Source organism: Macaca nemestrina, chromosome 4 (assembly GCF_043159975.1).
Source record: "Macaca nemestrina isolate mMacNem1 chromosome 4, mMacNem.hap1, whole genome shotgun sequence".
Taxonomy (NCBI): Eukaryota; Metazoa; Chordata; class Mammalia; order Primates; family Cercopithecidae; genus Macaca; species Macaca nemestrina.
The window spans coordinates 64,429,284-64,444,049 of record NC_092128.1 but is presented as its reverse complement, the minus strand read 5'-3'; the positions used below and the strand labels follow the sequence as shown (position 1 = coordinate 64,444,049).

The window sequence follows — 14,766 nt, the reverse complement described above, 5'->3', positions numbered from 1 at the left end:
CCTTGCATTCCAGAAATGAAGCCAACTTGATCGTGGTGGATAAGCTTTTTGATGTGCTGCTGGATTCTCTCTCAGACCACGGTGCAATCAAACTAGAGCTCAGGATTAAGAAACCCACTCAAAACCGCACAACTACATAGAAACTGAACAATCTGCTTCTGAATGACTACTAGGTACATAAGGAAATGAAGACAGAAATAAAGATGTTCTTTGAAACCAGTGAGAACAAAGACACAACCAGAACACAACCAGAATCTCTGGGACACATTTAAAGCAGTGTATAGAGGGAAATTTATAGCACTAAATGCCCACAAGAGAAAGCAGGAAAGATCTAAAATTGACACCCTAACATCACAATTTAAATAACTAGAAAAGCAAGAGCAAACACATTCAAAAGCTAGCAGAAGGCAAGAAATAACTAAGATCAGAGCAGAACTGAAGGAGATAGAGACACAGAAAAAACCCTTCAAAAAATCAATAAATCCAGGAGCTGGTTTTCTGAAAAGATCAACAAAATTGATAGACTACTAGCAAAACTAATAAGAAAAGAGAGAAGAATCAAATAGATGCAATAAAAAATGATAAAGGGGATATCACCACCCATCCCACAGAAACACAAACTACCATCATAGAATACTATAAACATCTCTATACAAATAAATTAGAAAATCTAGAAGAAATGGATAAATTCATGGACACATACACCCTCCCAAGACTAAACCAGGAAGAAGTTGAATCCCTGAATAGACCAATAAGAGGCTCTGAAATTGAGGCAATAATTAATAGTCTACCAACCGAAAAAAGTCCAGGACCAGATGGAATCACAGCCGAATTCTACCAGAGGTACAAAGAGGAGCTGGTATATTCCTTGTGAAACTATTCCAAACAACAGAAAAAGAGAGAATCCTCCCTAACTCATTTTATGAGGCCAGCATCATCCCAATACCAAAGTCTGGCAGAGACACAACAAAAAAAGAGCATTTTAGACCAGTATCCCTGATGAACATCAATGCGAAAATCCTCAATGAAATACTGGCACACTGAATCCAGCAGTGCATCAAAGGCTGCTACTCTTATTGTTGAGTTTTCCTGTTTATGATATGCCCAGCACAGTGCCTGACACGTAATAGATGTTTAATGTGAGTTTCATTATACTTACATTTTCTGTTTGAGTACATCTGTTCATCTCTCCTATATGGTCTACCAAATTTTTTTTTCCTCGCTTCATTTTGTACATTATCTGGGGTGACATTATTCACAATTCTGGGCTTCATCATATTTGTGACTTAAAGCCAATGACACTCCATTTTTAAAACCCGAAAGTCCCCGTGATTACATTTCCACAGAAATCTGTTGGGCCCACCCTTGGGAAAAGTGATTTAAATCCGTAGTTCTTTGCTCTGGGTGTAGTATTTCTCTAATATGTCCCCCTTAATTGCGAAGTCTCAACTAACCAGACCCAGTCTCTTTTTCTCTCACACTTCTCTTCACTTACTCATTTTTCCAAATTCTATATTAGGAAGGAAGACAAAAGGAAGAGACAAAAGCTTATTTCTAAGTTTTGAAACTTTTTTTCTGACTCCCCTTGAGAATCAGGATTTAAAATCATATAGATGCTCTTCCTTTTAAAGATAAAAGGAGATATTGTTACCCCACATGGTAAATAAATCATAATAAATCTAAGATGCAGAACAAGATGGGCTTTAGCAAAGGATCAGAGAGCAAGTCTGAAAAGTCGGAGGATTAGCCAATTGCTCCCTAATGTCAAGCCAAGATCCAGTAGAAATCATCATTCTGGCATCTGACAGAAGAAGTCAAAGGTCAGGATTTAATGCTGCCGCAGTCCGATTTCCCAACTTGATTGAGCAGGTGCTTAATAAGGCATGATTATTTGTTGTGTTAAAAGAGTTCAGAGCCAAGTAAGATGTAGAGTCACAAAACAGAGTGATTCTCAGCTCTATTATTCTGTTGAGAACATTGTAACCTTTTTGTTAACGACAATTATGTTGAGGTGATTACTTTATCAGAGTTGATTTCTTTGCCTAAGAAAAATATGGAATGCAAACATATTAGATTATACGGAACTGGAAATGTCACTGATGAGTCTGCACTGATTACAAACAAGGAGAAAGAGGTTAAGGTCAGCAGAAAGAGCCCTGAATGGGTGATTAGATAAATGTGTTTCCCTTTGATTTTTAAGTGAAAATACAGTGTAAAACTGGCAGAAGTTTTCAAGGCACCGTCAGGAGTTACCCAGAAGAAGAAAGAGTGAGAGCAAGAGCAAGAATGAAGAGAGTGAGAAAGGGAGGAAGACAGAGAAAGAATTTTTCACAACAAATCTAATTAATTTTGACTGCAGGAAGTTTGAGTTAATTAGAACTTATTTAAGCATAAGAAGCATAACATCAGGGATTTAAAACACTGCTCGGCGGACCCATTTCCTTCTCCCCCCCCCCGCCCCCCACTGCTTAGAAGTTGTTTGAGTCAACAAAGGTAACACTTAAACACTTCACAAAAAAGGCAGGTGCTCAAAAATCCAAACAACTACCTAGATTTGAATTCCACCTGCCTCACTTACTAGGGGAAAACTGAATAGTGAGGCATGGTTTGATCTTTATGGTGTTTTAAAAAAAAAATAGATTGAAAAAATAAATACTTGTTGAAAAGTTAACCAACAGTCAAGAACACTAATCTCCAAGATGGCCCACAGTAAACCATGCCTTCTGGTATTTATGCCTTTGTGTGTGTGTTTCCCCTTCATTCTGATTCTGTGTTGGCTACGTGAGTCTCATTAAAAAATAGCGGGGAGCAGCAGTAACATTGTGCAAGTTCCAGACTTAAGCCTTAGGAAGGCCTCGCAGTTTCTCCTTCTGAGCTTTGGGAAGCGCTGAACCACCATGCAATAAATTTGGCTAGCCTTCTGGAGAGACCACAAAAAAGAGTGGCTTAGCCATTCCAGCAACTAAGACCAGCCCAGCCATACACCTCTCCCTGCTGAGGAGCCAGACTTGGGACATTCCAGCCCCAGCAGTTCTCAGACTCTAAAAGCATGAGAAACCTGAAGCAAGATGAGAGAAATGACTACACAGTCAACTCAAAGGATCTTGAGACATAACATATTGTTGTTATTTTAAGTCACTGTTTTAGGGGATAGTTTGTTATACAGTAATAGATAATGGAAAAAAACAACACATATGGACATATTGTTCAATGAGCTAGCCACTAGAAAAATGGTTATGACTGATAACTGAATTTTGAATTTTGTGTGATTTTAATGTATTAAGTTTAAAAACTGAAGCAATGCAAAATAAATTTTCTGTTAAACAAAACTTTATTTTGGTAGGATGACATTTCACTTTAATGGTTTTATTGTCTATTGTATTGTTACTGGATCGTAGTTCCGTCAGACATCTGCTATTTCTGGTATTACACATGAACAGACCACCAAAAGACTGTAATACATATTATTAATAATTTTATACCAGGCTGAGTTCTATGGCTCATGCCTGTAATCCCAGCACTTTGGGAGGTTGAAGCAGGAGGATTACTTGAGCCCAGGAGTTTGAGACCAGCCTGGGCAACATAGTGAGACCCCTATCTCCACAAATAATAACAAAAATTAACCAGGTGTGCTGGCAAGTACATGTAGTCCTAACTTCTCAGGAGGCTGAGGTAGGAGGATTGCTTGAGGCCAGGAGCTGAAGGCTGTAGTGAGCTATAATTACACCACTGTACTCCAGTTTTGGTTATAGAGAAAGACCCTGATACCAAATAATATTCATAACCAATTATTGATTATTAATTGATATTATTTGATATCAATCATGTGGAACTGATAATATTTTGTACATACTCGGCTAAAGTGTTATTAAAATTAATTTTATTTCTTTTTACTTTTTGAAATGTGACTTCCAGTAAATTTTAAATTACACAGGTGGTATGCATTATGTTTCTATTGAACAGACCTCTTATAGAAGAGTAAACATAGAATTATTTTAAAGTTAACTTTGTTCTTAGAATAGTTGTAGATCCCATAAACTCCACATATGTTTTCCTCTGTTACTAGCATATTACATTAATATGGTTCATTATTTAAAATGAATGAACTCATATTGATATACTATCATTAACTACAGTTCATACTTTACTCAGATTTTCTTAGGTATTACCTAATGTCCTTTGTCTATTTCAGGATCCCATCCAGGGTACCATGTGACATTGAGTCATCATTTCTCCTCAGGCTCTTCTTTGCTGCCACAATTTCAGACTTTCCTCTTTGTTGATGACTGTAGTGGTTTGAATGGTGGTCCTCAAAAAAGCTGTTTTCATGTCCTAATCTCCTTGAACCTTTCTATGAAAATGTTCTCTTAGAAGTGATTAAGGGTCTCAAGATCACCTTATTTTATTTTATCCACCCTTATAAGAGACCCACAGAAAACAGATACACACTAAGAAGAGAAGAAGCAAAGTGGCAGAGGCAGAGGCAGAGTCTGGAGTGATGCAGACATAAGTCAGGGAACGCTGACACCTACTGAAACCTAGAGGAGTTTAGGAACAGAATCTCTCTTGGTGTCTCAGGAGTGTGCACAGCCCTGCCAATATTTTGATTTTAGACTATTATTAGTCCCCACAACTGTAAGGAATTTTTTTTTTTTTTCATAAGCTACCAAGAATGTGGTAATTTGTTATGTTAGCCACAGGAAATTAAAACAATGGCCTTGAATGTCCTGATAGTACTGGTCAGGTAGTTTGCCTAGTTGCAATTTGTCTGGTGTTTTTCTCCTGGTTAGAGTGGGATTATGCGTTCTTGGGAGGAAGACCACAGTGGCACAGTGCCTCTTCTATCAAGTGTACATACTATTAGCATGATTTATCACTGTAGATGTTGATCTTGATCACCAGGGTCAGGTATGTTTATCCATTAAGAAGTTGCCCTTTTTCCCCTCCTTTTCATATTGCACCTTTTGGAAGGAATTTTGAGAACTCAAAATAAGACATAATTAAATGGAAAAGAAGAGAGAGTTATAAGAGCACCCAAACAGGAAGAGCGAACACTGAGTAGCTACTGGTCAAAAAGTAAAATAAATCAGTCATGACCACAGGCAAAAATGTCAGTGTCACATTCAGATAAAAGAAGAGACCTCTCTCCTCCTCTGAAATGAGAAGGAATAAACAAAAGACAGGTAAAGAGACATAAATATTGAACAGTTGTTGCAAAGAAAAGATAAAGGTATCATAAAGGCCTCTTAAAGAAAGTAAAATTCAGTTCAATTATCAAATATTTATTGAGACTCACTGTATACCATACAATGTCAACCCTGAAGAATCCAATTTAGCAAGATGTAGTTTCTGTCATAAGGCATATATTATTTGAAAAAGAATATCATATGAATAAGGTAGAAAAATAAATATAACACTGTAGGGATACTTCAAAAAGGCTCTACAAAAGTGGCATTTACATCCATCTGAAACTCAAAAAAGTTTTCTAGGATCAACTGATATTTGAGAGAAAAAGCACTAACCACAAAAAGACATGGTAGCATGACCTAATAATAATTTTGAAAACAACCCTTAACTCCGTGGGTTCTGAAATGCTATTTGTCACTGACCCAGAGTTTATTGGAGTTCAAGGAATAGAATTCAAGCCAAGAAAAAATATAAACTAGAATGAAAAGTATTAATTATGTTGGGAATCAAAACTGTCAGATAAGCTTAATGTGGGAAAATTATATTAAAAAATAAAGGTATTAAAAGACTGTTCGATAAGCCTTGAATGGGAGAATGGGGTACTAGTTATTTACGTGAGTTCAATCTGTAAAGCCATTAACCTGGCAAACTTCAGTTCCATGGTCTGTGAAAACAGAAAATGGAGCTCCTACTTCAAGGAATCAAATGAAGTAAGGTATGCTTATCATACGGTCTGGAACACAGTCAACTTCCAGGAAGCATTATCATTAGTATGACCATAATTATTTGTTTAGTCATCATTTTCCTTTCCCACTATGGCTTACTGCAAGACTGCAGCCAGACTATACTCTCTTATGCCCTCCTAGGTGCCTCATACAGTGCTTGTCATCAAGAGGAAACACAAAGAAAGAGAATGGATTTTATTTAATGAAGCGGGGTTGATTGTGGCAAAGTGTAAAAAGTGGAATTAATTTAGAAGCTGATATAAACAATGTGCTTTAGACTAAATTGGTCCTATAAAAAAAGAAAAATATATATATTTGTTTGAAATCATGTCCCATTAAAAGCTATTTTAATGTTCATGAATATATACATAAGCAAATACATACAAGAGAAAGCTACAATTTGCTTTGCAGCAGAACTGTGTCCTGTTCTTAATTAAATGGAAAGAATGAAAGACAATCACCAGGGATGGGGGGTTGGGATGGCTGTGGTTTGGAGGCATGGTTGGTATTTATTAGTAAAAAATGGAAGAGAAGGTGTCATAAACTTAAACTAGGGAGGTCCAATACTAACTAAGTCACAAGATTTTCTCTATGGACTGAGTTAAGCCCCTTAACAACTTCTCTGTTTTATTCTCTCCATCTGTTTTACCAGACTATTGGGAGGATTATTTAGTTAATGTTGAGGACTATGTTTATCAATTCCACAAAACGTCTGTTATTTAATGATGAGAGAACTCTAAACGACGCAGCGGGAGTATCACAGGGGTTAGCAACAGCGTTATTGTCAGTTGAGTCCTTTAGAGACCCACAGGACAAAATATGATATGCAGCTCTCGGAGCATTTGGAATTGTGTTTCAATAATTATTTCTCCTTCTAACTCCTCAAGTCAATTGGGTTTTCTACTTTGTGGGCTTGACAAGGAATTTGTTTTTTATGATGGTAAAATTTTTGAGTGGTCTCAAAATTATCCTGAAAATGATTTCTCTAAACAGAAATTACAGTGACATCATGCACTGCAAGGTGACAACCTGTCTTTGTACCTACCTATATAAGTGAATTCTTCACTTTACCTACTTATCCAAGATGCTTCTCTTTTTCTTTAGTGAAAAAAACAGTCTAATTTTTAGTAACTTGATCCTAAACCAAAGACTAGGACGCCCCCAATATATCACATTTAAATGTAATTTTCCATAGAACATAGAACACAGAGAAACTCAGACTTTGATATAATAATGTATGCTGACTGTTTCAAAAAGAAAATAATCTCCTTTGTAAATCTGCAGTTTTAAAATTCCACAATAGTTGTAATCCTGACTTAGTGAAGATGAAAATATAGCTCAATATGCTATAGCATACCTCCAATTTCCAGTTCTAGAATATTAAGTCAGCACTTTGTAATCTGAAACCAAATCTGAACCTTCCTACTTCAAAAAAAAAAGGACCATAGGGAAGAAGAATATTCCAATTCACTCTTAATCAGTGTAAAATATCTCAGACTCACAATAAAGCCTGGTAAATAAAATCTCCGCTAAAATGAAACCTCCATATGAGGTAAATCAGTTCTTTCAGGTCAGTAGGGTACCATTTGGTAAATTACCTCTGTTTCCTCCTCCCACTAGAGAATGTTATTACCTCACATATGTGGGCTAGTAATGCTCACCAAGCATCAAACTCTCCTGTATTGCTCCAAGGATCATGCCCAGTTTGAATAAGACTGAAAATATTATTAATGGGTAATTTAGACTTTAGGCCTGAGGCTAAGTTCATGCTGTTACGTGGTCAGGATATTGGCACTTTCCCTTCTTTAATTTATGTTTGCACAACAGTGACATGAACTAAGTTTGACTGTTCTTCCAGAAATCTGGCCCAAATCCCTCTTTGTGTGGCTTTAATTTGCACCCTTCATAGTAGTTCTGTGTATTAAACTTGCTTGCATACCAGGTTTGAATGGAATCTAAGATATGATTGAAAAGAGTTCTATTTTTATAATTCAAAATTAATCATGCCCCAGCAATGCGAACATGGTTCTCTGGGTGGTAATCCTGGAGTTAAATGTTCTCATTCGAAAACAAAAATACGCATTTGTGATCTTTATTGAAGGTCATCGTGTATACAGAGTGTGTGTTTAGCATGATTTCAGAGCATTATTCCTGTAATTTCAACTGTGCTGCATATTAATTCAGGAGCTAGATTACATGTCAGAATAATAAACAGAGCCGACATTTGATGCTTTCCAATGTGAAAGAGGGTGTGGTACTGGAGATTTCAAGGAAGGGTCAGCCAGAGCCCAAGTGAAACTTTTTAGAAAGTGAAGACTGAGAGAGAGATTCTGCAACCTGACTGCTTAATAATTCTTGTCTTTTTTCCATTTGAACTATTATAGGAGCTTATAGTAAGTAAGCTCCTATTTCTTTGAACTGAAACTCACTCCTGGAAAAATTAGGATGCCTGATTTAGGTGCTCCAACATAAATTTCACAGTTCAGCACCCTCCATTTCTGCTCATTGTTTTCTCCTATCAGTTGTGTTCTCCTTCTTATCTCCTCTTACACTCACTATGCAAATCCTGCCTCTTGCTCTTGTCTGCCCAAAAAAACCTGCTATGAGTCCTAGCATCAGTCTCAGCTGGGATCTTTATTCATGTGCCAGTGATTATCTGAATGGACTACAGGCTGAGGTTCCCCCCAACCCCCAAAAAATCAATGATTTAAATTGGTATATGTATTTGTATAGATGGTTTTCTAGGTAACATTTACATTTTAATAGTGTCCTTTAACAATTTGAACTAAAGGCAGTGCTAAGCAATTTTTTAATATGTGCTCAACATTGTTTGAAGCACTTTGTTCATACAATAATAAAGTTTCATGTATTTATCATATACAATAAGATGCTTTAAAGTATATATATGTTGTGGAATGACAAAATTCCAGCTAACTAGCATATGCATCACTACCAGATTTGTAGTGAGCACATTACATACACTTTGCCAGAATTTTTCAAGAACATGATACATTGCTAACTATAGACAACATGTTTTACAATAGATTTCTTAAATTTATTTCTCCTACCTAACAAAGAATTTTTTTTTAATTTTTTGACCAATATCTCCTCAGCTTCCCCATCCTTCCAACACCCCAGCCCTGGTAACTACCAATCTACTCTACTTATATGAGTCCACATATGAGTGAGATCATGCAATATTTAATTTTCTATGCCTGGCTTATTTCACTTAACATAATGCCCTCCAGGTTCATCTATGTTGTTGCAAATGATAGAATGATTATGGATTAATGCTAATGATGGCTGGATAGTATTCCATTGTGTATTCATACCACATTTTCTTTGTGCATTTATCCATGGGTGGACACTTAGATTAATTCTATACTTTGGCTATCGTGAATCATGCTGTAATAAAAATGGGAGTTCCGATATCTCTTCAGCATACTGAGTTCATTTTTGGTTTGAATATAAACCTATTAGGGATTGCTGTATCATGTGGTAGTTCTATTTTAAATGTTTTGAGGGATTTTTATACTGTATTCCATAACGGCTGTACTAATTTACACTCTCACAAACAGTGTGCAAGGGTTCCCTTTTTTCCGCATCCTCTCCAACCATTGTTATCGCTTGACATTTTGATAATAGCTATTCTAACAAGTATGAGGTAATAGCTCATTGGGGCTTTAATTTGCATTTCCCTGATGACTAGAGATGTTGAACATATTTTTTTATATACCTATTGCCATTTGTACATCTTTTGAGAAATGTCTATTTCAGGTCTTTGTCCATTTTTAAATTGAGTTATTTGCTTTTTTGCTATTGAGTCATTTCAGCTTCTTGTATATTTTTGATATTAACCCCTTATCACATATATTTTGCAAATATTTTCTTTGATTATATATGTTGTCTTTTCACTCTGTTGATTATTTCTTTTGCTATACAGAAGCTTCTTAGTTTACTGCAATGCTATTTATCTATTTGGATTATTATTATTATTTTTTTTTCATGATGAATCATGCAATGCAGAACCTTTAATAACAAAAGCTTTAAGGACTCAGGAAGGACAAGGTGGCCATCCAGGTTCTTCATGAGCCCATGCTTAACATTAGACTTAGGTCCTCTTGAATACCAGCTGTTTCTCTAATTCAGGTGCATAGCACTGATAACTAATAAGTTATCACAGGTAATTCGACTTAGACCAGGGAGTTCATTCAAATTGTATATTTAAACAACTTCAGTATTGGCTGATTGATTTAGCACAATAATATAGAGTTTGATTTTGAAAGGTTAAATACCAAAGGTTTAAAACATTGGATATTACAAAATAGAATCTTAAGTTACCAAAAGTCATTCATTTGGTCAAACTGATAACTCAAAAATTTTTTAAAGGAAAAAATATTATTCTGATAGAGAAGAGACCCAGCTTTCCAAACAAGACCCAAAGAAGATAGCATGAGGCCAACTGATTCTGTCTCCTTTCTTTCCTTCTCCCTCCTTTTTTATAGTTTACTTAAGAAGTAAACAAAACCCTTTCATTATGTTTTGATATTACATAAAAATCCTTTTAAAAGAGAAACCAAATTTTATGTTTCCATTAGTGTATTTTTAATGATAAAGCTAGGTTTTAGTAACATTTTATAAATCTGTTCAGTTTTAATTAGTTTGACCATAAGGTAAGATTTTAATAAACCTTTTATAACCCTTTACATTTTTTTTTTTTTTCCTCAGAGCTGAACAATGTTCTAAGAAAACTCTGTTGTGCTTTTATTCCAATGTCCAATTTATGGGGGAGAAAAACAACAATAACAATCCCATTTTAACTTTAGCCACTATGTTCACACATAGAATCTCTTATAATTAACTTTCATAAACCTTCCACAACTTGTTCAAAGTTTTAGCTTTAATTTAAAACAATCTTTAACTCTCTAACCTAGGCAAAAATCTACATTCTCATAGTTTCTTATAATCTCTTACAAAAACACGTTTCATTCTCCTTATACATCTTGCATGCAAACCTATTTTTCCAGTAGTCTCAATTGCATATTACAATGTTAACTCTTACAATTTTTACTTTTGGTGAAAATCTTGGTAAGTAAGAGATTTTAATTATGTACTAGGTGTGGAGTCTGGGACCCAGACAGAAATGCAGATAAGGTCTGACTCTTTCCAATCTCTAATTCCACGTGTCCCAGGACTTAGCTAGCTGTAAGCAGGCAAACTATACAGTTCAGAGCCATATTAGTATTTTATGAAGCATTTAGGAGGCCTAATGTTAAATTGTATAACATTTCTGGCATAAATTCCCTTTTATAAATTATTTCACGACTTTCACAGACCATGAACAACATGTTTAGACTTTCTGACTTGCCCTAAACATTCCTCGTTTTAAACAACCACTCATTTTACTTTAGGACAAGAATTTACTATACAACATTCTTTCTTATATAAAATCTCTTTTCTGTATAACCTTCTTTTCATAGCTAGGGGGCATGGGTAATTCCAGATATCCCCAGGCCTTATTTAGAATGTAATGTCTCCAAAATAAATTGAACAATTTTCAAACGTCAAAGTAGTTTATAATCTTAAAGCATTTAGCAAACCTAATATCTGACTTGCATAATTTAGAAAAAATGTCTTTATTTTATTAATAATTTTTAAAGTTGTCTTTATTTCCCCAATATTACAAAAGTTACATGAACTAAAAGGTACTGCAGTTTTTATTTTGCTTTCAATATATTTGGTTTAAGTGCTTATTTTTTCTTAAGCCAATTAATTAGAGCTCTTATATATAAACATCACACACAACATATATATAATCACACAGAGGGACAGACAGAATAAGATTACTACAGTAGTTATAAGATTTTTCATTTCCTAGTTTTTAAGTTTCTTAACTGATTATTGGCTTTATGGTGTAGTCCTCACAAGCACAGGGCCAAGAAAGGGGTTTCTCATGCCTCTTGTTTTTCCTAAGGAGTCCTGGGTGTTAAAAGCCGGAATATCCACTTTTAACGAAGCTGACTTTTAAGCATAGCACTCTGTAATAAAGACCTTTTAAAATTTCTGATTACCTGATTTTAGGCAGGCCAAACGGCTGATATTTCTGGCTTTTGAACTGTACCAAAGGTAACCTCCCAGGTACTCAAGGAAGAAAAATTTAAGATAGACTATGGAGGAGAAGAGACTAGACAAGGTTATACAGATATTAAATGAGAAAGGGATTACTTCCTAAGCAGGGAATCAAACCCAGACCACCACTGTGAAATGGCCAGAATCTTGGTCCCTGAGCTACAGCATAGGGCGGTCTTTATTGAACTTCCCAGAAGAAGTCTAGAGTAGTTAATTTTGAGTTTCCAAAGACTTTTAACTACTCAAGATAATTTTTAGAGCTACAATATGAACTCTAAAATTCCTGTTCCCTGGAAGGCAGAGACCAACAGAAAGTTGCCACGCGGTTACAAGATCAAGCTCCCAAGGACATAAAACAAGATTGAGACCCCATCCAGTTTTTTTGTTTGTTTGTTTCAGGGACCTGCAGCAAAGTTTGTCACTGACCAACTTCCTGGGTCATGTTGAGCAGCAAGCTTATGAGTTCCTAAGCCCAGGTTTTATTCTACGGAACCCCTTTGACTCAGAAAAACGAATTCACAGCACAAATACATCACTTTAAGACTAGCCTCCGAATTCTTTTTCTCATTAATCAAAACTTTACAGAAGAGATAAACAGTGATTTTTACCATTCATTCAACCGTTTGCATAGAGAGAGAGAAGCCAGAAATCTGACTGGTAAGAAACTCTCTTACCCTTTTGCCAGCATGCCAGACTTCTGGGTTCCCTTTTCTTGAGCAGCCCTAGTGACCCAGTTTGCCACACCGTCTCCCAGGGGACCAAACCACACTATAAAGGAAAATTATCTTTTTCCATTCTGTCCAGAGCAAAATACATGTGATAAAACATAAATTATTAGCTACTCTGCTTAGCACCCAATATCGAACAGGCAAGGCTTAAATCTGCCCTCATATGGGTCCCATCATCTTTAACCAAACCTCCGACTAGCAGTTTCTACACCTGGTGTCTGGGCAAGATAGTTGCCCTGAGTAATAGAAAAGACAAAAAAGGGCAAGAAGAGAGAGAAAAACATTGCTTGTTGCAGGGTGGAGAAGGTGAAATGCTCAGGCAGGCCAGAGAAAGACCCACCCATTTCAGCAGTACTGAAAAGTTCAGGAAGCTGCAGCTGCTGTCATGAAGGGATTTTTTCTAGTAGTCCCATAAACTCCCAAGTTTCCCCTTTTTGGGGAGGAAGAAGCTCCCCATGCCCCACTATCCTGTAGATGCCTAATTCTGTCAGTCATAGTTGTCAGCAAAGAGTGCAAAGCAGATTATTCCAAAGAGAACAGCAGTTGCCATCCTGTAGTGCCAAACCTGTTCTTAGCCAAAAGGGACTTTACCCAGAGCCCTCATTTTTAAATGTACTTCAATGCATTATTGTTCATTTGGAACATTCCACTGTAAGTTATCTTTAGTATGATTTTGCCGTTTCTATAAGACTTCGCTGCCTCCCAGGCCTAATGTACAACCCAGAAGAAACTCAGTTTTCCAGAAATTAAGGATCCCATTTTTACCTAAAATATTGGCTTTACTCTCAGGATCTCTTGATTAACTTAGCCAGTGATTTTTTTTTTTTTTTTTTTTTTTTTTTCTACTTAAGCAGGCAAGAAAAATAAAACAAAGGGGGTAGAGCAAAAAATTCCCTGTGAATTTTCAAAAACCAAATTTTATAACCCCTGCATTTTCACTGCTTACTACCTTTCCTTTCTGACCCAGTCAGATGTAAGTGGCCTCTAACTGGAACCAAGCCAGTTAATTCCCAGATGAATTCCATTCCTGGACCCAGTCCAGTTTCTGTCTCAACTCCAAACCCAGTTTAGATCAGAAATTTGCTCAAAGAAACTCAGAGAGCTCAAAACACAAATCTGTGGAGCTCCGAAATCCAAGAGGGAGCTTACCCATAATCCCCAGCGGCTCTGAGAGATCTATGGATACAAGAGGGTCCTGCAGGTACCTTGCGTGTTCACTCAGCGCTCCTGGGTGTCTCTAGAAGCTCCACTTCGGATTCCGCTTCTGACACCATCTGATAAAAGAATAACGTCAGCCAAATTAAATTTAAAGTTTAATTGAGCAATGAATGATTCACGAATGGGGCAGCCCCCAGAATCCGAGCAGATTCACAGGGGTGCCTCCCAATCAGAACAAATTTATAGACAAAAAAAGGTAAAGTGACTTACAAGAATCGGAAGTGAGGTGTAGAAACAGCGGGATTGGTTACAGCTAGGTGTTTGCCTTATTTGAACCCAATTTGAACATTCAGCAGTCTGTGAGTGGTTGAAGTATGGCCGCAGGGATTAGCCAACACTCAGCTGTTGTTACTGGTGTATACTATTAAGTTAGGTTTTCAATTTTGCCTGACTATTAAGCTAGGTTACAGTTCATCCACAAGGACTCAAATATAGAAGTGAGGAGTGTTCTTTAACAGTTGATATATTTCTTTTTATGCCAGTGCAATGTTGTCTTGGTTACTATAGCTCTGTAATGTATTTTGAAATCAAGTAGTGTGATGCTTCCAGCTTTGTTCTTTTTCCTCAAAATTGATTTGGCTATTTGAAATATTTTGTGGTTCTATAAAAATTTGAGGATTTTTTTTCCTACTTTTGTCCTTCATTTTGTTAATGTGATGTATCATATTTATTAATTTATATATGTCGAACCATTCTGGAATCCCTGGTATGAATCAATGATAAATGATATTTTAAATGCGCTATCGAATTTGGTTTGCTGTCATGATGTTAAGGATATT

The 14,766-nt window shown here is 36.2% G+C and overlaps 1 long non-coding RNA gene across 1 annotated transcript in view; it reads right to left on the bottom strand.

Annotated features, from left to right (window-relative positions):
• LOC105475422 (uncharacterized) overlaps positions 1-14,314 on the bottom strand; it is a 30,637-nt gene extending 16,323 nt beyond the window's left edge. Inside the window, exons 1-2 of the long non-coding RNA XR_983339.2 lie at positions 14,198-14,314; positions 13,919-14,043 (exon numbers count right to left, since the gene is read on the bottom strand). This is a non-coding gene — a long non-coding RNA (uncharacterized lncRNA). The remainder of the gene's footprint in view (positions 1-13,918; positions 14,044-14,197) is intronic.
• Between the last annotated feature and the right edge of the window lie 452 nt (positions 14,315-14,766).